The sequence below is a fragment of the Callospermophilus lateralis genome, chromosome 5, assembly GCF_048772815.1.
Source record: "Callospermophilus lateralis isolate mCalLat2 chromosome 5, mCalLat2.hap1, whole genome shotgun sequence".
Classification (NCBI taxonomy): Eukaryota; Metazoa; Chordata; class Mammalia; order Rodentia; family Sciuridae; genus Callospermophilus; species Callospermophilus lateralis.
In genome coordinates, this window is record NC_135309.1 from 100,546,105 (window position 1) to 100,573,183 (window position 27,079).

Sequence of the window (27,079 nt, forward strand, 5' to 3'; positions counted from 1 at the left end):
ATAAATAAAATAAAACTCATTTATTTAAAAAATTTTTAAAAAATCTTGAAAATACATGCTCATCACAAAATATATTGAAAATTTGGGGTTGGGTGGGTATTATGGTGGATACATTGTTCTTTTTGAAGCAAAGCAGTCTTTGATCCTGTGTGTGAAGAATTGTTGGCTGTGTGTGAAGAATTGTTGGCTCTGTGTGACCTCCCACCAGAAACTCCAATAGAGAAAGTATGGATCCTGCAAAAGACAAAAGCAAAAATACAAAGTACTTAGTGAGAAAAACAAGTTCTTCATTTTATTTTGGGAAGTGAATGCTTAATCAGGCTGATATTAATCCACTCCTACACATTGTCTCAAGACTAGGATGTGTGCTTGTCTTCTCTGAAAAGGAAGTGGCTTTTCAGGCCACAAAAAAGCCTGTGGTTGGATCATAGAGCCCAATAGTGTAAAAGCATCATAAACCAAGAACCACTAGGGCAGAGTTGAATTTTCTGTGGGTGGCTGATATAATCTCTAATTTCTATCTTGAAATGTTTAACTCAAATTAAATATGTATCTGGCTTATTGTTGATTTTAATTTACGAAGACTATTCAAATGAAGCTACTTACCTTAGATATTAATTTTTAAAAATATGTTTTAGAATTTTCTTTTTGTTTTCCAAAAACAGTATTGGGTTTATTTTCATGAGTAATGCAGTAAAGTCATGAACCTCGCAAAGTGTGTGGGTTACTGACATTGTTCTATTTCTTGACCCATGTGATGGTCTCATAGTATTTGTTTTACAATAATTCATTATGTTTGGATTTTATACTTTTTTCTGTATTACATTTCAAAATTTTGTAAGTTTTTAAAAAATGATATGGTCTGTGTGTTTTAAATCAGAAGGATCTTCAAGAAACACAATGAAGTACTAGTAATCTCAATTCTGTAATTCTATGAGATTCACTGAGAATGACAAACCACTTTCCAGATTTCTAATAGTAATTTCTTTTGTAGTCACAATTTATAAGAAAACATTTTAATGTATATTCCCATTATATTTTTAGTGATTTGAAAACACTTCACAAATATCCTTTTGCTTTCTTGGAATTCTAACACCAAATGAAGGAATTTGGCCAACTACACTATATAAATTAAGAAAATGACAATCCCAAAATTTATTTCTTCATATTTAAACTCTGCCTATTGAACTTTCATTTCTTAGTTTTAGACATTTCTTTTAAGGATTAATGTGTATGTGGCTTACCTTTTTGTGTGTGTTCTTCATGAATCTCAGAAAATTTAGTTGACTTCTGAAAGCATTTGTTCTTCTATAACTTACTACAGGTGTGCCAGTGACTGGACATGTGACTCAGGGGCTCCAGATCCACATTCACTGAAATAGACCCGAGTCTGTAATCCTTTCCTGAATGTTCCACCAGTTTAAACTGGTCTCCTTGTCTGCCTGTGTTCTACTGTGTATATACCTCTCCTCTATGCTATAGTAGAAACAATTCATGAGAGGCTTACACTGCCAAGTTTAGATCCAATCAAAATTTGTGGTTTCTGTTTCAACTGACCTTGAACCTTTGGTGTTCGGGCTTGTTTAATCTTGGCAAAGTTTTGTTTCCTGTTTCTAAGAATGAACTATTATTAGGCTCAGAGGCTTCTGGTCCATTTAATAGTTCTTAGAAAGCAAAATTATCATTGTGGGAGTGAATTCAGTAGGTTAAACATTCATGATAATGAAATAAAGCCTGGAAAAATAAAAATGAAGCACAAAGAAAATTTACTTGATAAAAATAATGTATAAAAGAAAAGTCTAAAACATTTGAAAATATATTATAGTATTATGTATTTACAATGCTAGAAAATATAGTTCCTAAAACTCACCTTTTTCAAAAGGTGTTTTACATCATGAAACTCAAATTACTTTTATTTACCTTTAAAAAAAAAAATCTCAGGCTGAGCATGGTAGTGCACACCTGTAATCCCTGTGGTTTGGGAGGCTGAGGCACGAGCATCACAAATACAAAGCCAGCCTCAGTAGGCCCTAAACAACTTAACAAAGCCCCATCTCAACATCAAAAATAAAAAGGGCTGCAGATGTGGCTCAGTGATTGAGCACTCATGGGATCATCATTCCCTGTTACCAGTAAGTAAGTAAGTAAGAAAGTAAATAAATAAATAAATTTAAAACTCTCAGGCTGAAAGTCAGGATATATAGTTCTAATTTTACTCTGCCAATAACCAGCTACCATGCTTAAGTTGTCAACCTCTGCTATAATTTTTTTTTTAAAGAGAGAGATGAGAGAGAGAGAATTTTTTAATATTTATTTATTTTAGTTCTCGGCGGACACAACATCTTTGTTTGTATGTGGTGCTGAGAATCGAACCCGGGCCGCATGCATGCCAGGCGAGCGCGCTACCGCTTGAGCCACATCCCCAGCCCCTCTGCTATAAATTTGCTTACTATTTTTTCATAGGTAACCTAGTACACATATATGTATATGTGTGTGTATATATATATATACAACTAAACTCCTTTATTGAAAAGAGTGGTACACATGTAGGAAGAAAGCCAAGACGGATTCATTGATCAAGCCTATAGAATGTGGGAAGGTGACACAGACAAAGGAATCTGTATGATTCCACCCCTGTTGGCTACGTCTTTGCTATTTTTTTCACTGTCTCCCAGAATGCTGTCATGGAATCTTGGATATGGGATTTAGGACACTTCTCTTGTACAGATTTATTACATAATCATCAGATATATTTTACCTGCTTATACAGGTAATATGTCTCAAGAAAGTCAAACAAATGGGAGTCATTTTCATCAGTAGGTTTTAAGTTCCAGGAATAATGAGATTCACACCTAGGAGTTATACATCATTCTCTTACAATCACCCCATACTTCCTTCATCCACAGCTGCTTTATTGACATCCGGAGGAAAACTGGGTCTGGAGTCCTCATGGTAGTTCTGTGGTGCCTGAAAAAAAGTCCTCATGTCAGGTAACTGAGAAGAGGTGGCTACAGCATTGAATTAGGGTGATGGGACAATTGGAGCTGTTTGGTCATCTGATGTGGTGGTAACAAAGCACATGGCTCCGAGTATGTGATCAATAGCAAGCTACAGGTTCCTTCCAAGCACTGTTGGAGAATGAAATTTAGTCACCTTGTACTGCCCATTCATGAACAGTTTTATGCTTTAGATTTAAATTTAAGAAATAATAGTATACGTTTGTTTCTGGTTATAAGGAATTAATAAGGACTGGATAAATTCTTTCATCTCAAACAATTAAAAAATGTGGCAAAAAAAGATAAAACAATAATTTTAAGACATTGGTCAACAGGAATCACAGGATTATCATCCCAAAGAAAAGAGAAAGAAAATAGTGATCGTGTTACTAAGTAGTTTGCAGGCTAGAACACACAGAAGGGAAACTTTCAAAACCCATTTGTTTTACTGCTTTGAAAAAACAGACATCACAATCTGCTCTTTTCACACTGGGTCACATTTTCTTACCATTTGGCATGACTCAGACTTTCCCCTCACGTGCACAAAACTTTGTATAAAACAACATTGGAGACTGAAGTTATATTTACTCCCAGAAAAAGGCACATGTAGCTCGGTCCTACCATTAGTACAGGGGACTGAATCAATCTAATCTGCAGATTAGCTCCATCTAAAAAACTCTAAAGAAAGATCTCTGCTTTGTAGCTTGGCTTCTCTCTCTCTCTCTCTCTCTCTCTCTCTCTCTCTCTCATTTATTTATTTATTTAATTATTTATTTGGTGCTGACAATTGAACCCAATGCCTCACACATGCTAGGCAAGCACTGTACCACTGAGCCACAACCTTGGCCCCCATCTTTCTCAATACAGGAGTTATAACTCTAAAGAGATACCTTTACTAGCTTGTGAATGTCAGTTTTTTTATGGGGGGGTTTCTGAGAAGTCCTCTTAGCTCTCTAATGGAGTTCTTGGCTTTCTCTATTCCTCAGAATTTCTGGTCCCAGTCTTTGGAAGGCTGAGATAACATCTTCAATGTAGGCCCTTGAGAACGTGGAAGGGATTTTTGTCCTCCTGTCCTCTCCCCAGCCCTTGGCACCTGCTGCCTTGCTGTCAGGCAAGACCTGGAGGTCCTTAAAAGACTCCTGTTCATTCTATTGCCATGACTCCAGCCTTTAGCATTCCACCCATATGCACTCAATGAAGCCCCAATGGGAAAGAATTTGTGGATGGATAGAAACTTGCACTGAGTCTGGGGCTCCTTGGGATTCCAGTCTCTCACACCAGCTCACAGGTAACAGCTAAACATTTGTGGAAAGTTTAGCTATTTTGTTGTTGTTTTGCCATTCTCTTCTCTGTCAGACTCTTCCTCCCATTTTTGCAACAAAAATGAAGGCAGCCATTGGATTTCATTTTTTTTATAGGAATAGCTAATCACCTTCTAAATTTTAGTTCATTTCGTTTTCTTTATATTTGTATTTGATTTGCTTTAAATACCATGAATTGTGCAATTTATCTGGACTGTTCTTATTGTTTGGTAGGAGTGCCCAAATTTTGTAACTTGCAAAATTTATAAGTAGGAATAGAAGCTAAAATTTGAGTTTTGCAAATTAACTTACAAAAATGGATCCTCTAAAAATTATTTTTTTCTTTTTGCAAAATTCAAAAGTATTACACATCCATTGTTAATACACTGTCAAACCATACAAAAATTACAGGAATACCAGATACATAGTTATTGAAAGTTCTTCTTAATTCCACATTCTAGGCATATTTCTTGGAAAAGTTTTAAATAGCATTACTCAAAACAGCAAACACAATTTGTAAATTCAAAAATAATCATATTCACTAAGACTGATTTTAAACACAACTGTGAGGCTGGAATTGTAGCTCAGTGGTAGAGCACTTGCCTAACACATGTGAGGCACTCACTGGGTTTGATACTCAATACCATATTAAAAATATATAAAGAAATAAATAAAATAAAAGTATTGTGTCCATCTACAACTAAAAAATTCTTTTAAAGCCCAACTATGTTTTTTGAAATGTTTCTTATCCATTTCCATGTGTAATTAGGATGAAATCTGAATAAAATCAATAGCCTGAAAAATTTTAAACAGCATGCAATAGCATTCTTCCTCTTTCTTCTCAAAAAGTCTTTGACCCTACCATAATTTAGATGACAAAATTTCATTATAACCAAATAGCCTTAGCTGCATTTTGACTGAAGATTTGCACAGATCAAAGAGAAATACAGGTTAGCTAAAAGGAGACTGTAATCAAGTCATATGCTTGATGGATATTGTGTTGAGAGAAGTTAATACCATCAGGCTGTTCAGTTAATGCAGAGATGGTCATGATTGAGACTGAGGGAAGAGACTACCGTTGACTTATCCAGAAAAAAATGTAAGAATAGAAATGTCACCCTTGCTTAATTGATCAATGTTAATAATTTCAAAACTGGATTTCTGAACCAATTTATAACCTTTTCACAAAAAGAAAACAGATTTCTTCTCTGAGTAATTCATATGAAAAATATGTTTAACACATATGAGAAAATGTTTCCAATTTTTTTTTTTAAAGTACTCATGATCAAAAAAAAAAAAATAGCTGTTGGTTGTGATGGCATGTCCCAAGAAAAGTTTCAGGGGTTTTGGGAGACATAAAAGTCTTAAAGCATGTTGCTTTCTTTAAGGTAGAGTTTAGCCTTAATAGATTGTATCAGTTTATGTTTACTCCATTGTTTAATCAGTTTACTCCATTGTTTAATCCACTGAACTGCACAGAACACTTTTACAGTTCAGGTTACTCAATTGTTTAACAAATATTTGTGGACAACTTACTGTGTGTTAGCTGCTGTACTAGGTGCCAAGGGAGCTGGGACAGAAAAGTGGGCAAAATCAAACAAGATCCTTGTCCTTATGGTACTTGCAATGTGCTGAAGAAGGCAGAAATTATTCCAATAACCACAACAAATCATGTAAAATTACAAATAGAGATAAATGCTCGGAATATAAGGAATATGTTTTATAAAAGCATAGACCAGAACAACCTGACCTAGGCAGAGATAATTTGGAAAGGTTGACCTGCACCTGAGCTCTGAAGGTTTGGTTTAGATGAAGCAGACAGCATATACAAAGGCTGAATATGCTTTTGTGTGTTCCAAACTGCTTTAGGAGCTTTAAGAGGCTAGTGCAGCTGGAGGGGAAAATATAGAGAGCTGATACCTGGAGATGGGATGGAGAGATACTCAGGGAAGGGACCTTATAGTGCTTTAAGTGATTCTGATCTTCAGTCTAAGAACAAAGGGAATTTATTAGAGGGAATTTGTGGAGGGTTTGGGTAGGACATTGAGACTGAATTGAACAGAATAACATTTTTTTAAAAAAATCACCGTCTTTGCAACATGAGGACAGCTGGTAAGCAGCCAGTGTGGATGAATGCAGGAAGATCAGCTAGTAGATTTTTCCAGGTAGACTTGTTGGGAGGTGATTATCTCTTATACCAAAATATTGTCACTGAAGAATGAGAAAAAATAACTATCATATGAAATATTCAGGGGGTAAAATTGACAGGATTGGATGGTAAATTTGATTTGTGGGGTGTGCAAAGAAATAAATCATCGAGGATTGCTTTTAGAATTCTAACTTGCATAATTGACTGGATGATGATGCCATGAACTGAGATAGGAAGCTTTGGATAAGGATAAGGGCTTAGTAGAAGGTTCTGAGTTTGAGCTCACAAACACGGAGGATGAAGGGTCTTTGCAGGATACCAATAGAGTTTTCTGGTAAGCAATTGGATTGACAGTTCTGAAGTTTAGAGGAAATGTTTGGACTAGAGAAATATTAGTAAGACAAATATATAAAGTTTAGAAATGGAAGGGGTGGAAAGAAAAGTATAGAGTTATAAGAAAAAGGTTATAAAAAAATCTATGGCACTCTGCTTATTATTCCAAATTATTCTGCTTAGACTATTCCAAAATGATATGTATCTCTAATGTCCCCCAAAGGACACAATATCATGCCTATAGCATTTCTCCCCCAAAGGCATTACCTGATTCTAATAATGAGGAAACTCTGGACAACCAAAAGTGAGGTTATATAAAATATATTAAATAGAAACATTATAAAATTATAATATAATGACAAATATGCTTTTTAGAGTCAAGTTCCAGAAAATGAAAGAAGTAACAAAGAACTGTTCTGGATTATAGAAGTCTAAAGAGACATAAAAACTAAATACAGTAAAAGATGGCTGAATTGGATTCTGGATTGTACAACTAGGGAAAGTGGTGAGTGATATAGCACTATGACATCAACAGCCAACCACTCACCATTAGATTGTAAACTACAAGCAGCAGAAACATGTTCCTTGTGTTCACTACTACATACCTAGTGGCTAGCAGCCAAAATGATTCACATACTCAGGCGCTCAGGAAATAGTTACTGAAATAATAAATGCATGACTGAGTAGCCTACTGTGATGGGCTTTTGCATCTCTTGGTTTCTATTCCCATTTTCTATACCTGATTGATCCCTTAGCCTGTTGCCATTTCCACTTCTGAATGTGGTTGGTCTCTGATCCCATTGTTGTTCCCATTACCTGAGCCTCTTGATTTCTGTAGAATTAATTTAAGAATGGGGAAAGGGTGTACATGATTCTTGCTAAGCCTCCCACAGGCCTCTACTGCCTCTCCCCTCAATGACTGAGCCATTGGCTTTCATATCTGTAGTCACCCCATCAAAACACCCATAATTTTAAAAAATTTAACATAGTTCATTATCCAAAATAGCTTCCGCCCAACCCCACACAGCCACTGTAGTTGCTATTTCTTCAAATTACAATACCTAGGCCTTCCACAGTGTTGGTTTAGACAGATGCATGATAAACCTTTCTATTAAAAAACAAAACAAAGCAAAAACAGCTTGTGTGTACCCAATAAAGGCTATTGTTTCCTGTGGGTAGTGAGGTCATTTTGATTCATCTTACTAATCCCTACAGCACTGAACACAGTGTCTTAAACATGGTGAATTCTTGATTATAAATATACACAATATATGTGTGTATATATATGTATGTAAAACAAAAAAATTTTACTCTTCATGTACCACACTTTACAATGAAGACATGAATTTATCCCATAGGTTTCCTGTCTTCAAAACAGAAGGTAGTTGGGATTGATGAATAGAAGCCTCTACTATGTTTTATTTAATTGTGTAAATGGGTCTGTATCTCCAATTGAACAGACAATTTATGCTTCATTAAACCTCCTCTCATCTTTCACTTCAGGTACTTTGATTAGATGGCAGCTCTGGTGAACGGCTCATTCAAGCATGACAAGATGCCAGTGAATATCTGGAGAAGCAGTGGAATTAAAAGCGCCCATTGCATCTGGAAGACACCACCTCTCACTTCTTATAATGCTGAATTGAACCCTGTGGCTCATAAATATTCATAGATCTGAAAAAAAAGTGTTTTAGATAAACGAATTAACATCACAGAGTTCCTTAATGGGAGGCTCAACTGATGCTTCAGAAATAGAAATATATTTTTATAGAAGTGAAATCTTTGCCTCATTTGGCACATTAGAGGATTATGTAGTTTATAGACCTATATTTTTAATTATACTATGCATATAACATTAACCCTTCAGTGATTAAATATGATCCAATAATATGTAAAGCTTGCAAGATGCAAAGCTTAAAGACAGTGTTTTCTGAAATCAATGACACACTGTATATTGGGATATTGTCTTTGAATTGAGTTTAATTTACTCCAAATATGCACTACAATTTTATGTTCATATGTTTACTTAAATTTACATAAGTAGGAAAGACATAAACATGTTGGGATAAGTTTTTAAAAATTTGTTACCATTTTTATAACTTTAATAGAGAATCAGCCTGTAATTTCATTGGTAAAAGGCTAAACATTTTCTATTTTTTTCTCTTTGAAGAAAATTAAGTACCAAAAATATTAGTGGCTCCTTTTAAAATATGTATTGAATATATGAAATCATTTATATTCCCTAGTTAATAAAGTCATATAAAATGATTATTTCAACTATTATTTTAATAGATGTAACTTTAAACCAAAATGTGTCCTTCTTTACTGGATGTTTGCACTTTTTATTTGAAATGTTCCATTTTCTCTGATTTCTTCGTCACTGTAGACTGTCTGATAAAATGCCTTCCGTAGAATATTTTCTAAGCTGCTGATATCCAGATGCCTTGAAACTGACCTAGCAGATTTCTATGGCTGTGTCTTTGCATATATATTTTATTTTCTAAGATGAAACTTAGAGGTTTTTAAAGCAGTTTAATCATGTTTCTCAGTGGTACAGGTTGATTCCAGAAAAAAAAATTTAAAGGAAGTATAGTAACTTTCAGAGAAAAGATAAAAAACCTCAGAGAAGCCAACAGAGATGAATATCAGCAACCACAAGGGTCAAGTTCTATCTGATAGATCTCATCACCCAGTAATAACTTTACAATTTCATTCTTTCCTTATGGCTAGGCAAATATTTTTTATGAAAATTGCCTCTAGTTTATTTGCCATCTTGATGCGCAAAAGTCCTTTGAATGGCTGGTAGGTCTCTCCTCTTGTCCTTTTCTCTCCCAAGAGTCACTTCTCTCCTGCTTCCTGCCCCCACACATACTATCCTTAAACAAACATCCTTGTTTTAAAAAGCAAAGAAAATCTCTGCTCTCCATTTTTGTTTGACTTCCACATGTTGCCATTAACCATTTCCCAAACACAGATGGAAGACAGACTTGGACTCTTCCACCGGTGACTTTTTTGTAAGATTTCTTTCATTTCAATATTTTGATTTATTCTTCTGAAATGATATTCTGCTTCCCTTTCATAGATTCCCACCACCACCAGGAATTTATTATTTGTGAATCTTGCTATTTTGACACCAATAGCTCTCTAGTGACAAAGCATATACCAATATCAACTACACAGTTTAAAAACCAATAATTTCTGATCCAAGAAAGCATGCATGTATGAAAAGGAAGAAAATATAGTTTCGTCATTTATTTATTATCCAACATTTCTTGCTTTGCCACTGAACCAAGAAAGGTAAGGCCAGCATACTTTGAGGGGTGGGATTGCTCCACACTAGTGAGGCTTCATGCATACAGGCCTGTAACAAAGACATTAAATTCACAATGCCTTTTAAAAGCCAAGCTTCTCTTTGTCAGAATAACTATTTCTAATAGGAAAACATATAAAAATCTATTTAGCACAACTTCAGAATGATATAAGGCTTTTAGTTGGAAAGTAATAAATTTAATGTAGAACAAAAAGTTCATGGTTGAGAAATTATCCAGAAACTGAAATACTTAATAAGAGCCTTGCACTTTAAATCTATCATTAGTAACTTCATTATCTTCATTTATAAAATAAGGAAGATAGACTAGGATCAACTATAGTTTTTGTTTTAATGCTAATATTTATCATCTCATGACTCTTAAAAGTATTTTTAGTTGTTGGGAAAAAACTGAGGCACTGTTTTTAAAAGCAACTTATTACACAAAATCTCCAACTTTAACATTTTTTATTGAAAACTAATTATTCACATTAATAGCATGAACTTCTTTAATTTCTCCCATTTTTTTTTTGAAAATCGACCTTTAAAATTATGAGCTTTGAAGTAAAAATTATGTTTTTGATTTTCAAGCAACTGTAAGGAAATCATATTGATGTACCATAATACACATTATTGAATGCCACAAATGTCAGACCCTTTGAGATGAGATGATTATACTTTAAAAGAAAGTTTAAATTTATTTCTATTTTCATATTTTTCTTGTAACTTGTACATAATAGTTTAGATTATATATATACATATACCTTTCTCTCTCATATATAAGTATATGAAGAAAATATAAAATATTTAGTGTACAATTGCATTAATATACAGTTTACACACATGAATTTTGAAATCCATATGTTGTGAATCCTGATTTTTCTGTTATATATATTGAATTTCTATTCCATGAATAAAAACTATTACTATTATTTCAACCTAAACAATAATTCTATTCTATGTCTATATTGAATTCCTTATATATAAATATACATGATATAGATATTTCTATTGTTGGGCAGCTCCATTATGTACTATTAATTATATATTGCCAGGTTCAATGGCACGTACCTATAATCCCAGTGATTTGGGGACTGAGGACGATTGCAAGTTTGAGACCATCCTCTGTAACTTAGTGAGACCATCAGCAATTTAACAAGACTGTCTCAAAATCAAAAAGCTAAAAAGAACTGGGGACATAGCTCAGCAATAAGGTGTCCCTGAGTTCAATCCCTAGTACTAAAGCAAAAAAAAAGAAACAAAGAAAGAAATTATAATATTTATATATGTAGATGTATAATATTATAGTCAAGTAATTACATAATAGAGATCACTTACTATATAGCTATAAGGAAACCTCTTATATATTTATATATAGATATGAATTCAATACAGATTATATATCATTAGGATAGTAATTCATTATATACAATAGAGATATCTCTATATATGTATATCCCTCTGTATATATAAATATGCTGGGATGAATAAGTCAGGTTTCACAGGATATGGATTTACTTCTCAGACAGCTTTCTATACATGTACATACATGTGTGTGCACTAGTGCATGTGCGCACCTAGCATTCATGCTTAAAATCATGAAATATTTTTGGCTATGCACTTTCCAGACACAGTGAAAGATTATACTTTCTTTGTCAAATGTAAGCCCCAGAGGTATGAGTAACACCCAGGTGGAAATTCTGAGAGCCAGTGTTCAACTGATCACATTCCCTTCCTGTTGCTGTGGTGACCTTGAAGTACTTAAAGACCTGAAGTCTCTGCCAATCTGGGTTCCTGAGTGATCCCAATGGCAGAAACTCCCAAAACCTGTAAAGGGCATGTAGCATTGGCAGAAAAGACATTTTTGTTGGGCAAAAATCACTGAAATATAGGTATTGGTTGTTACTGCAGCTTAACCAAGGCTGGGTTTTTGCAAAATATTTCTGTAAAAGGCCAGATTGCAGGCCACATATGATCTCTGTCACATATTCCTTTGTCTTTTTCCTTTTCTTAACAAACTTTAAAAAGTATTCTTGGTTTCCAGACTGTACCAAAATAGGCTGTAAGCCAGACTTGGCCTGTGGGCCAATTTTCTAATTATCATCTCAGGGTTTCCTTGGAAATAAAAAGAAGGGAAAAAAAAGATGAACCTATTTTGAAAAATGTAGTGATACATGTTATCCAAACTATTACATTATTTCAACCTAAACAATAATTCAAAGTGATACTTTCAAACAAAAACAGATAAAAGAAGAAAGCATTCTCTACTGTCTCCTCTTTATTTCTTTGTCAATAATAACCTATTTCAAATGGAACTGTTTCATGCCTTGGCCCAACATTTCCCAAAGTGTGTTTCAAACAGCCTTGTTCTCTTTACACACACACACAACACACACACACACACACACACACACACACACACACACAGAGAGAGAGAGAGAGAGAGAGAGAGAGAGAGAGAGAGAGAGATCTTTGGGTAAATAAATTTAGGCAATTCTACATGCTGTGTGCAGGGAATGCTTTTTAACATAATTCCAATATACAATGAACATGCTACTTAGCAGAATTCCCTTTGGACATCCTTGCTTGCCTCTGTCTTGGTACTGGGAAGCTTGAAGTTAAATCACTGCTAACATGATTTGTCAGTCAACTTCCAGTGTCTGCACTTTCCCAGTCTAATGATTCAGCTCTAGGTTTATGACAGACATCTCTGAACAGTTCATGTGTCATGCTTGGCCTTGAACTCCAGTTATTGGTGATGATAAAAATAATCTTGTGCTAATGTCTGAAACATCAACAAATGCAAGTTATCTTGGTTTCATAAAAAACACACTTAAAAGAAATCACAGGATGAAAGAGGCAGAGGGAAGATTTTTGGTTAATTAAGTTTTTACCTTTTCAGATCATTGTTTTATAAGAATCAAAAGAATTTTCAGGAGCAGTTTGTAAAGAACTTTAGGATTTCAAAAGCAACAAATAGGGCTCCTTGGAACCTTGTCCTCTGTGAAAGACATTATGTTACATTGGATTGCTTTGCTCTCACATGTGATAATCATCTCTCTTTGCTATGTTATCCAAAGCTAATTCAGTGTGCAGTACTATAATGAGTAACAAATGTTTTCTACTTAGAATCACTTTAGAATCTTGGAAGTTTGCAAATCCAAGAAAAGGGAAAATTTGTGACAATGAAAAAACTGAAAGCTAAATTAAATGTTTCAAGTATACACACGAGTGCGCATGCGCGCACACGTGTACCTAGAAAGGAACTTGAGAAATACAATGTCAACTATGCCCAAACATATATTTGTAAGTCAAGTTTAGATGGCATTGTAGAATGCTGTACACAGGATGATTTTGGTGATTTTCCACAAGATAAAATAGGAGGAAAGAAGTGATAAAAAGAAGCAGAAAGATTTAAGGTGGTAAATAATGGTCTATTCCATAAAGGTAGTGTGGTCTCTAGGGCTTGCTGATTCTGCACCTGAAGATTATCCCCACATAACCAGGTTCTTTCCCTTTATCCTGTGTTATCCACAGTGTTAACTTCTTCCCGGTGCTCCTTCTGCAGTAGAAGAGAAAGTAACTTCTTTCAACCCTGGAATAAGTCCCTCCATTGAGTCAGATTGAACTAAGTTAGGTCACACATTCCTGAGCAAATAACAGCTGGAAAGGATGTGTTCTGATTGGCATAGCTATTGGTTTCTCAAGCAAAACTGGCAAGGAAAATGGAATATCATAAATGGCTAAGCCCAATCAGAACCTGCTTCTGGAATTGGGGTCACCTCCCAACCCACATGCCTGCTGACATTAGGTTCCTAAAAGAATTCTAGAGATTATTAGATTGCTTTTCTGTTTTGTTTTGTTTTCCAGTTTGATTCAGTTACACATGCTACCTTCAAAAGCCAATAACCCATTCACTTCTGAGTTAGATATTTCTGTGATTTTAAATTTTTCTCTCATTTTCTTTATTTAAACTAGATATTCACATTAGACCAGACCAAGCAAATTGTAAAAAATATCTTAAATTGACAGAAATCAGGTTAAATGAAAGAAGGGAATTTTTTCCCCCTTACGAAATTAGCTACAAGTACTGTACTCTAAGACAGTGTTCCACAAATCAACTGATGTGCCATAAGCCTGATGTTAATAAGTACAAAAGTCTTTGGCCATATGTGACCATTTTAGACAGCTACTTTATGGCAAGAATCATCATGTTTGATTCCTGATTCTGCTAACTTTCGCCTTGTGTAACTTAACAAAGTACTTTATTGCTCTTTGGCTTACTTCCCTGCAATATAAAATGGAGATGAAAATAATACTTACCTCACAGGATTGATGTGAGATTAAATGACTTAATATATGTGAAGTATTTAGTATATTATGTTCATATAAAAGTATTAAGTATTACATTACTATTATTATACTTTTATTTTTTTTTCTACTTCAAATTAATGAGGTAGCTACTGAGAATATGTCAGATTAGACCCCCAAAAAGAGAGAAATTTCTTTATAGGTATTTTCAAGATTAAGAATTATGATTTTGCTTAAAAGATTAAGAATTTGCTTTAAAACAAGCTATATTGCATTTTAAAGAACTGTGATAAGATTTGTGGAGAACATAAAACTATAAAGATGTATTTCATGAAAATGATGAAAATCTAGCACCTCATTTTGCATCTCTTACAAAAAATACTCATGCCGAGGCCCAAAGGTAACAAAAAATTCAATTTGTTTAAATAGAATTTGGGTAATATTTTAATCATCAGTTGTTCACGACTTTATTGGTTCTGAAAAATGCAAAATTATCTGGAATCTATTCTACTTATTTTAGAATAATTATGTCTATGTGATTTTATTTTGGGGATATTCTTTTAATTCCAACAGTTTTGAAAGGCTATGAGTAGTTTATGTTATTAACTAATAATGTGACTCTAAATGTTAATCAAAAACTTGTTTTAACAGTACTTAATCTAATTAATGATCTAAGAATAAAACAACTAGGACATTAACATAGGCCACTTTGTATAATTTGCTAAAAGGTTGAGCTAATGAGGCCAAAGTTATAAAATCTATTTAAGTATGACACGGTCTAGTTTGGAAAGTTCTGTTCTATAACCAGTCCACTTCTAGGCCCTGTGAGACTGTGGGCTTTTGAGGACATAAGAGGCACCAGGAGAGGGAGGGTAGAAAGAGTGCAGTCTGCATCTCTTCAATTATAATTGTGACAATTGCAGTTTATTGAGTGTTTATATGTGTGTGGTTATAAACTGACAGATGTTTTACAAAGTTTATTTCATTTGATTTAATTTTCATGATACAACCAAAAAGGAGATATTAGTATACTTTCTTTGGAGATAAAGAACAAGAAGCTTTAGTAAAGAAATGTCCTCAAAATCACAAAGCTTATAATTGGGAGAACCATGTAAGGTGTGCTCTTTTTCAGAAAGAAGACTACAGGGCAGCTGATGAGGCCCCTGAGCATCTTAATAAAGTGTTCAAGTTGCTTTCCAATATCTTTTTTTTTTGCGTGTGGGAATGAGGGTTGTACTAGAATTGAACTTTGAGGTGCTTTACCACTGATCAACATCCCAGACTGACTGATCTGTCTGTCTGTCTATCTATCTATCTATCTATCTATCTATCTATCTATCTATCTGTCTATGGACAGGGCCTTGCTAAATTGCTGAGGCTGATCTTGAACTTGTGATCCTCCTGCCTCAGCCTCCTAAGTCGCTGGAATTACAGGTGTATGCCACCATTCCCAAGAGCTTTCTAATAGCTAAAAGCCAAACTTTATAGTTGCATTTTCAAACAGCTCCATCAAAAGCAAGTAAAAAATATTTTAAATTTTAAAATTTAAAACAATTCTTTTTTCTTTGGAGAAAAGCTGGATACTGCTGGTCACTATGATAAAAGCAATAGGTATTATTGAGAATTTACATGGGACAGCATGGTTTAAACACATTTAATCCTCCCAAAAGCTACAAATAAGGGATAAGATTATTTTACTCTCATTCTACAGATGAAGTACATGAAAATAAACAGACTGAATCATTTCTCTCACCATCATGCAACTATTAAAAGTGAGAGCCAGGACTAAATTAACTCAAAGATCATGGTCTTACTAAGATATTATATTGAAGAAAATAACTAGGAAAAATGTTTATATATCTGGGAACTCTGGCATATGCCTGTAATCTCAGCTACTTGGGAAGGTTGAGGCAGGAGGACCACAAGATCAGCCAGGAAACTTAGTGAGACCCTGTTTCAAAATAAAAAATAAAAAGGGCTGGGAATGTAGTTCTGTGGTAGAGTACCCCTAGGTTCAGTCCCTAGTACTGGAAAAAAAAAAATTTTAAAAAATGTTTACATAATTTGATGCATTTGTGAAAAAAATTGTTCATAACTTCTAATTATTTCATCTAAATTCACTCTTACCAAATTAGCTCTCAGAATAATTTAGCAATGGCTTCATGGAATAATATAATATGCCCAGCATAAAAGCCTTTTATGAAGACGAATATTTTTCTAAAAGACAGAAATGCAAGGAATGAAGCATAAAAGCCTCCTCACACATTTGAATGAGACACAGACTCTCACCTTTTCTTTTTTATCTAATTAGTCAAAAGTCACAATTCTGTCAATTCTTCCCTAAGGTACCTACAATCTGCATGAAATGCTTACATTTACTTAGAGCGTGTAACCATTCAGCCATGAAAATAAAAGGGAGAACAATACAAATTAAATGGTATCATTTGTTCAAATGCATGTCTCTTTGGTCACACCTTCTTAATGAATAGTAGCAGACAAGCAAGGCAGCTAATAAGTTATTTTAATAGGGTGATGTAACGGTGTGTGAACTGTTACCTCCTGAGAGAGCAAGTGACAGGTTCCAGTTCTCATTACTGTGTAGATTAGTCTCAGAGAATTCATTAGTGCCCAATGTGGCAGCTCTGCTGAGTGCCCTTAATTTGGAAAAAGAGACAGGAGGCCTATGTGCCCAAGAAACTCTAAAGACGGATGATCTGGAGTTGAAGGCTTTTAGGGCAAAAGGACTCCCCTGAGAAGACGGCAATTATTCACCAGGTTTTCAAGGGACTGGTGACAGCTCTCTTCCCTATAGCCTGTGTTGGTATACACAATAGAGACACAGAAGACTACTGATTTCACCTCACCTACGAGGAGACAGGTTTAGTGTGGAGTGTTTTAAAGCTATTGTACATCCATACAGTTTATCTCCATTACAAATAACTTTTATTTTGCAAAAGAATGACAGTGAGCAGAAGTAGCATAGAAGAATATAATTTTTTAAGTAATTCTGATAGTTCATTATTAGTCAATAATTTTTCCCCTCCACCAAACCACCAAGCAAGCTTGATATTTATTGATTTAAAAATACTAAATGTGCTATTTCTGTCATATGAGATAGAGATATTTATTTTTGAATAAACATCATAACAAACACAATTCAGGGTCCTGAACAATTAAAGTCACGAATACAACACTATTCATATATTATTAGAATGTTTTCAAACTTTTGACTGGCGACCTTAATAAGAAATATGTTTTATATCCAATCAATACCCATAGACATACAGGTATTTGTATAAGTGAAGCTAAAAATATAATACAATAATTTGCTCTTGTCTTTATTCTTATTCTTTTCTTTATACTACTCTATTGTATTCTATTTCTTTTAAATTCTTTTTGGTTTTTAGAAATGTAAATTCTATTTAATAAGTGGTTAAAATTGTTTTTGCCCCTTACCAATGAATTGAGATATGCAGTTTGAAAAATCATATGAAAGGATCATGTCTCAGGACAAAAGACTTTTCATATTAATTTCTGTAAGAATAATAATTTGTTGATTGGGTGATTATTATAGTCCAGGAACTATGCCAATATTTTACAAAACTGCTCCTATTTTATATATATATATGTTGTTGATGGAAATTTGTTTCTTTATTCATATGATATGCTAACAATTGAACCCAGTGCCTCACACATGCCAGGCTAGTACTCTAACACAGTCCCAGCCCCTCTTACTTACTCTTGGCAACAATGATGGAAATAGGTATTATTACTTCAATTTCTCACATGAAGAAACTCAAACTCAAGAGGTAAAGAACATTTCTACAGTACATAGAGCTGGGAATTAATGGAGCTATAATAATTGGTCCAGAATAGCCATCTAATCATCATTGATTGAATAAATTAATGAATGAATAATGAATAAATAAACTATGTTTGAAAATGAGGACACAAATCAGTTGACTTGAGACTATTGGATGTAATGTTAGTCAGTTTTTCTTTGCTATGACCAAAGTACCTGACGAGAAAACTTGAAAGGTAAAACGTTTATTTGGGGCTCATGGTTTCAGAGGTTCTGTCCATAGCTGGCAGACTCTATTGTTCTAAGTCCATGTGATTGTTATTTTTGAATATTCTTCTAACAGTTTTGAAGGGCTATGGTCCTGAGATGGCAGAAGGGCATAGTAGAGGAAAGCTACTCAGCATATGATGACCCGGAAAGGGGAGTGAGTGGGAGGGGGGCATGAGAATGAATGAAGAGCCAGGGACAAGATATAATCCCCAAGGACACAGCCCCAGTGACCTACTTCCTCCAGCCACACTGCACCTGCCTCTAGTTACCACCCAGTACAGTAGTCCTTTTGAATTAATCATCCACCAAATAAATTAATCCATTGATGACATTTCTCATCACTGCCTAAAAGCCCCACTTCTGAACCTTTCTGCTTTGGGTATTATGCTTTCAAAACAAGAAATTTTCAGAGGACATTCTAAGTCCATACCACAATCGATGTGTTGACAACAAATCCTTATTTCAGGATTTCTTTTTGGAGTGCATACTAAAGATACGGTTTTTAACTACCTCAAAAAGAAAATGAACAATTTTTATCTGAAAATGCAGAAGTCATTTCTTAATTGGGAGGGGTGAAAATAATAAAAATGTTAATGATGCATATAATGATTGTGCTAATATACACTGATTACGTAATATGTTTCTAGCACTATTCTAAGTGCTTTTTACATGTATCAATATAAATAATAGCAGCTGCCTCATTTAATCCTTTCATCAACCCTGTATGGTATGCACCATTATTATATCTTTTTTATAGTTGAGGAATCTCGGGCACAAAGAGTTTGGTGACTTGCTCAAAGATACACAGTTTAGAAAGCCCAAGTAATCTGTCTCCAGGACAGAAGCTCCTAACATTTGCTCCTAAATCATTGAATCACTGGTAATCAGCTATGTTTTTTTTTTTTTTTTTTTTTTTTGCTCATGTAACATTGATTGCTTCCACAGGAGACACTTCCAAAAAGAAATGCTGAATGCTTAGATTGTGTAAGCCATTCTTTATTAGTAACTAAGCTCTTATAACATGTTCCTAGTTTTTTCTCTTTGGAGCATTTTTTTCCTGATATTTAGATAGTCTATATTTCTCAACACAAAATTGAAAATTATGATTTAAAAATCTTATTTTCTTATTTAAGTATTCTGTAAAGTTAGTGATAAACATACCTTTAAGAAATTCATAATGATTTTACCTTTAATAAAATAATCAAGAAATATCTGAGTAGTTAATAACAATTCAGTTTACTAAAACAGTGTCAGAGAGACAAGGAAATACACTTTTAAGAATAAACACGAGCAGCTGGGTAATGGGGAAAGTTGTGGTGGGATCCTTCCACTGACAGTGCTTCAGGGATTGTCACCAGGGATGGAAGACAAAAGGCAATTTAAGGTCCAGGAGCCAGGTTTACAAGCTGATTATAGGATTGGCCAAAGGATAGAAGCAGATTGCAGAGTTCTTCAAGTTACTTTTATGAGAATTTCTCTTTTTGGTACCAAAAAACCAAAGAAATGAGATTTTCTCCCTTTGGTCTCTTAAATTAATTGAAACCTATAAGCCCTACCACATAAATACAGTGGATGAAATTGGTTGGAATTTGGGCACTAGAGGCCAGTGCCCACAAATACATATGGTTTGCCATTTCTATCTGGGACCAACACTAAACCATGTTTCCCAGGCTCCTGACCAGTGAAAGGCAGAGAGAAGCTGTGTGTCTAGTCTTTGACAGCCTCTCTCGGGATACTCTCTTCCTTTCTTTCTTCATCCACCTGCTACATGACCCCAGACAGTATTGGGGTGATGATGGAAGAACCAGAACTAAAGTTTATTTATTTTATTGTATTAGGCCACTGAGATTCTTATAGCCAGAAAGATAGATAGATAGATAAACAGATAGATAAAAATGTTCCAAAGAAACCAAAATTTTGTTTTTAAAACCAGCTGTTTACAGCAACTACAATTACTTCAAATAAACAGTGCCAGAATCTGAACATCAGTGCAAATGTTATGTTTAAATAAAAGATGGCGACTCGTGCTTAGATATATACATTGGGAAAATGGGTGTGTTATTTTCACTTATCATTGGCTGTAAAAGTCTGGTTCATCTTGTTAAGAACCTAGACTGTTCCCAGTTACATTCTGGCAGAGCTGATTCTATTCCCACTAACCCTGTTGCAACCTGCCAAGGGACTTCTTAGTCACCCTTAAACAATCAGACAGACCTAGGACCACTCAAGACTTCAGGCAGTGGGGTCTGGGTAAACTCAGGAGTTCAAATTCTGCATTTCACTCTTAGCAGCTAGGTCACTTAGCAAATTTGATGAAAATATTTGGGTCCATCTTTTTTGGCTATTATATCAGGAAAAAAGAACCTACACATAAATTGTTTTAAGGGTTCAAAATTAATCAATTTAAAATAATCCCTGGCACATGGTACATGCTCAATCAGTGTTATCTACTATTATTGTTATTGTGAGTACTTTTATTATACTATTTGAGTCATTTTCTCTGTCTTGCTTAGAGCTTTAAGACTTGTAGCTCTTATCTCTTTTCTATGTTCAGAGACCCTGATTCCTTTTTTTTTATCATCTAGGTATGCTGGGGGCAATAACAAAGCTTTTTTTTTTTTTTTTTTTTTTTTTAACAACTCTCTTCCCTTAGCTTAACTTTCAGACTTAAAAAAATCTTCCAACTTTTAACTGACCTAAAATACTCACAAGGCAACAATAGCTGGAGGTAAGGTCTGAGTCCAGGTGAGTGTTCCTGCCGTCTTTCCTTGCAGCTGACTGGGAGTTTTTATAAGGTCTATGTGAACCTCAGCTTTCTGTTGCCCAGTCTTTGCCATTTCCTTTGAATGTGACTGGGTTACAATGGGAAGGTCAAGGCCAAGTGTCCCAGCATGGATGTTTGGAATAGGTACCTTCATCATGAGGCAATATTTTTGTTCAGTGAGGGAACTGACAATGAATTTTTACACAGATTCTTTTTTTTCCAAACCTTCTGGCATCAGGTGATGATTAATGCTTAAAAGGACATTTTTTTCCCTTTCTCTTTCATTGGATACTTTATCATGGTGGCAGCTAAACTCTCTCATGAAAGCAAGAATGTAATTATTGGCAAAAGTTTATCAGTTCTATTTCTCTCCATTTCAAAAGACAGTTAACTGTCCATAAGTTTTTAAAGAGAATAAATGGGGCAGGAGCAGAGACCATGAATGTGACTGAAAGTAACGGGATTGAAAACAAAGGCAAACTTGCCAACCTCAGAATGATGATAGCTCAGACAGGCCCACACTTCTGTCTCCATTGCCTCCACTGCTCACAGAAGTGAGGAAAGGAAAGGAAATGGTGCTTACCTAATTTTTTAAGCTTGGATACAAATCAACATTTATTTGGTTTCTTTCATAAACTAAATCATTAATGCATTCAACTAGCAATTAATGAGTAATGTCTATTTCCAAATTATAAGAAGTTTTGTGGAAAAAATTTGTCTTCAATTGAGAGGGAAAGAAATATTTTTACCTGTAAACAGATAAAATATGGTGTCTGTTTTTCTTAAGATTCAGGACAGACAATATAGAAAAATAATGAATTGTAAGAGAACAAATAGTAGGAGGTTAAGTCAAATCAAAATACGTTTCTAGAGGGGTTCAACAATGTCATTTCTTTATCTCATTTTTCTCTCTAGTTTTCTGTTATATACAATTACACATACTGAACCAAATTATTTAAAGACTTTTTTCATTAGCACAAATGTTCTAATTGTATGAACAAAAGATGATTTTTTTTTTTCATTTTTCTGAACTTCCTTCAGATATTTGGGGATGTCTTCCTGTAAACTGAAAAAGTGCTAGACACTCATTGTCCCAGTTTTTCTTAAATTGAGCCATAGGCATTTGTCTTGGCCTCTGCTAATTACACAAAACATTCATATTTTTGGTAGAGGGGTATTGATACAAAGAAACAAAAATCTGAGGGATTCTTTCCAGAGGTAGTAACTATTGCAACAAGATCTTATTCCCTGAGCAGCAGTGGACACTGACCCTGTGAATAGGCCTCATTTCCAGTGCCAGGTATACTGGCAGTTCAAGCAGCAGTGGTAAGATGCTGGAAAGTCCAGTTTCACTGAATCATTTGGGCATTGCTTGGGGTTGTATGCACTTGAGTCTCATATTCCTGTGATCTCCGCAATTCAGTGAACTACCTACTCTGCTGTCTTTGTCTTACTATTTTTCCCATTTCTTATTCTATTTATTAGAAGCAAGATACTAAGTTTTAGCGCTCAGTAGTTAGAGATTAAACCTCGCCTTCTCAAATTTTTGGACATATATTAAATCACCATAACAAATAATATATATTTTAAGGGAGATATTTAGAGGTAAAACATCCTGTTTTTTCTTAAAATTTTACCCATTAATTTCAGCATTTGTTACTAGATCTTGACTGAAGCAAATATTCCTATGGTATTTTAATGGTAACTTTCTATTTCTTTAATTTTCTCCATATGTACTAATTGGGACTCTTCCAAAAGGAGTACCTCATCTCTTTCACCAATTTAATTATTTATTTAATCACTTACTTCTCTCTGTCTAGACTCAAGGACATCTATTTTATACTACAATTTAATAATGCAATGCTATTGTTATTTATTTGTTGCTCAAATTCTTACAGCTTTAGCTATTGGTAGCTCTTTCAGGTAATTGATTTCTTGTGTCATTTTCACATGACTATCTCCTGTATTTTGTTTTTAAAATCTTATTGCTTCCTCAAGTTCTGATACTATGTTACTGTAAGCTCATGTTATATTTTTCCTAAGACCATTCTATAATTAGTGATTTCTTCAAGGAAATTGAGGACTTTTATTTTAAAAGGATCTTTACAAATCAGTGAGTTTGGAATGCATATTTGTATTGGAGAGTCACTATTTTCAAGTCCTCTCAACAGAAGCCAGGAAATAAATATAATTTTATAATTTTGTATATGTGTATGAACATATATATAAATAGATATATATGCAGAAATATGTTATATATATACACATACAATATCTATATAACAAATTTGTATGTGTGTACAAATATATACATATAACATATTTCCATATCTCTTTTTCTGTATATATGCAAATATATCTTAAAATATGTATGATTTATATTTACATATCTTCATCTATTTAAATAGTTGGGGTTTATTCTTATAGCCCCAATTCCACCCAGTATATCAAGTTTCATTCTAGTTTTTCCTCCTTTATCTGTACCTCCTTTCTCTGACAGTGAAAAACCTGGCTCTCAAGGTCACAGTACATTTACATATTTGTTCAATTCCAATATGCATAAGAATTGATATATACATATAAGAATTGCTAAACTGTGAGAAATATATTTACCAACATAGGGGTTTTAGTATGCAGTTACTTTTGTATTTAACCTTACAGTATCAGTGAAAGCACTTTGTTACAAGTATTTGGGTCAGCTTTTCTTTTATCCACATTCTTCAGTGATCTTATGTATTTATAATATAGTTAGACTCATTTGTCACCTTCTGCATTCCATCCTATGTTTTTTCAATATCCAGGTTCATTTGTCTTACATTTGCATACAGGTCTTACAGTGTACGGCTCAGAGGTTTGACAAATGCAAGGAGTCAAGTATCTAACACCCCAGTGCCACCACACACACCAGCTCTATCAACCAGAAATGTCTTTGTGCTGCCACTTTGTAGTCTATTTCCCTGTCCCTCTTTCAGAACCACTGGGGACCGCTGATCTATTTCTGTCCCTGTAGTTTTACATTTTCCAGAGTGACATATAAATGGGATCATACTTATGCAGTCTTTTGTGTCTGGTTTCTTTCATTTAACAAAACGCAATCAAGATTCATACATGCTGTTACACGACTCAATTGTTCACAACTTTCAGCATCATAATATCTCATGTTTTCATTTGAAAGTCTGGAGCAGAGAAACATTTTATAATCTCATTATTAGAAAGCATAGTATTCATTTATGTCCTCCTTTGTGCCAGGCACAATTGCAAAGTCACAGGAACTCATCCAGTAAACAAGGACACAGTCTATTCTCTCATAGCCTTCTAGTATATTATGCTAACTCCATGGAGAGAGCAAAAATATGTATGAGCACAAAAATGTGATGGTTAATTCTATGTGTTAATTTGGCCACAAAGCACCCAAATTAAACATTATTTCTGGGATTTTCTGTGAGTGTAAGCATTTAATTGGCGCACTGAGTAAAGCAGATGGCCCTCCCCATTGTGGGTGAGCATCCTGTAGTCCATTAAGGGCCTGACTAGAACAGGTGGAAAAGGAGGAATTTGTGTCTTTTTCCTGCCCTGCTACTGAAGCTGCAATGCCTCATCTCTTCCCTTGGACCAGTAGTCACAGCATTGGCTTCCCTTGTCCCCAGGCCTGCCTCTGACCCATCCCACCATTGGGCTTCTTGGGTCTTCAGCTTATAGATGGTGAATTGAGGGACTTCTCAGACTCTCTGATCTGAGCCAATTTCTTATAACAAATTTCTTTTCGGCTCTGTTTCTCTGGAGAATTCTGACTGACACAGGAAGCGCACCTCAAAGAAAAGCTGGAGAAAGACTAATAAGTGGTAGTTAGGAGAAGGCACATAATGCAGGTAGGGATGAAAATGGTTCCAGGCTATAGGAAATACACTTTTAAAGGCTAATTAGGACATAGGGAAATGAGTATATTCAGTGTTTTAGTTAGCTTATTTGCAGTTATGACTAAAGGAAACAACCAGAATAATTATAGAGGAGGAAAAGTTTGAGGACTCATGGCTTCAGAGGTCTTAGTCCATTGAAGGCTGGCTCCATTCCTCAGGGTTATAGGGGAGGCAGAACATTGTGGGGGAAGAGTGTGGCAGAGGGAAGAGAGAGAGGTCTTCACTTGCCAGATACAAATACATACCCCCAATGAACCACTTCCTCCAGCCACATCACATCTGCCTCCAGTTACCACTCAATCAATCCCTGTCAGGGGATTAATTCATTAATTGTGTTAAGAGTCTCACAACCCAATCATTTCTACTCTGAACCTCTTGCATTGTCTCACATGTGAGCTTTTGGGAGACACTTCATACCCAAACCATAACATTCAGAAAAAATTAAAAGGGAATTTTAAAGTGGAAGACAAAGCAGGGACAGTCACACATAGTTATGCAAGTCATGTTAAAGTATTTGAAACTGCTCCCAAGGGAAAACTTCCTACCTCAAGGCCTGAGTAACTGAGCTGTGTCCACCTCTTACAATGAAACCAGACTACCTCCCATTCATATCCCAATATTTTGGTGTGGACCACATGGAACACAGATGATAAGTTTTGAAAAAACTGGTGTTTTTTTTTTATTTTCTATTTTGGAATGAAAGTGAATACAGGAAGTTACTTTGAAACTTTGCTTAACTTATATAAACCCACCATTGCCTCCTCCTATGGAAGGGGATGATCCAGCATTTAGATTAGAATTGGAGACATGTTTTCCTTCACGAAGGAGAGTAATTAGAAAATATGATGAAATAAGGTAAAATTCTGAATAAGATAATAAGGCCATTGTGCTTCTAAGAGTAAAGAGCAGCTCAGAGAGATAGCTTGCTCAGCAGACTTTTCTCACTGAAGCCACTTGGCAGCTGTTTGGTCCAAATATTAGCATTGAACTGAGAGTGATGTCTTACCCATGGGAGATGTATTTGGTCTCATAGGACGATTTGTCCACTGATTCGCTTGCTCTCTTCTCTGGCTATGCACTACATGATTTATAAGCTAAAGTTCACATCTCTTCTCTGAAAATGTTCCTGTTGGACACTTCTTTCAGTCCATAAAAGAATCTGACTGGAGGTCCATTGAGCATATCACATGAAGAAACAATTGAGGTGGTAAATAAAAAGATACAGATAGTAAAATTAAATACTGACACTGGAAATAGTCTTTGAAAAAATGTTCAAAATGTGCAAGTATTGTGCCTCTTGCCAGCAATTTGGCCACTTCTCCTTGCCATTGCTATTAGTAGTTGCCTATTGATGTGATCTAGATACCTAAAATATTATGACCACAGGACAGAAAAAGGACTGAGGTTATCTTCTTAAGCTTCCTCTTCCAACATCCTCCTCACAAGCACCTTTCACGATTCCATGCAGCACATACTTTTAGCGTCCACATTTTATAAATGAGGCCTACAGAAGGTAATGGCCTTAAGTCACACACCAGGCATGCAGTCAGGGGCTGAGATGCCCATCATCTACTTGATTTCAAGTACATGGGGTCTTATCCAATTCACATTAATTCCATAGCACACATTCATAATTTGCTTCCCCAGGCATCTACTGAGGTACAATGAGACTGTTTCCAGTTTTTGCTATTATGGGGGAAAAAAAGTTACAACCTTTTACTTACTTCTTTTTCCATTTGTGAAAATATATTTACAGGATAAATTCTTATGTACTGTGCAGAAAAAGCACAACATCATTGACTGATACCTACATTTCTACATAACAGAAGCATTTATCCCTGGATAGAAAACTTAATGCTTCATGAAAGTGCTTCAACCTTTCCAAAGCAGTAAGATGCTTTTTCTTTTCTTTGTAGCTATAGTTTAGAT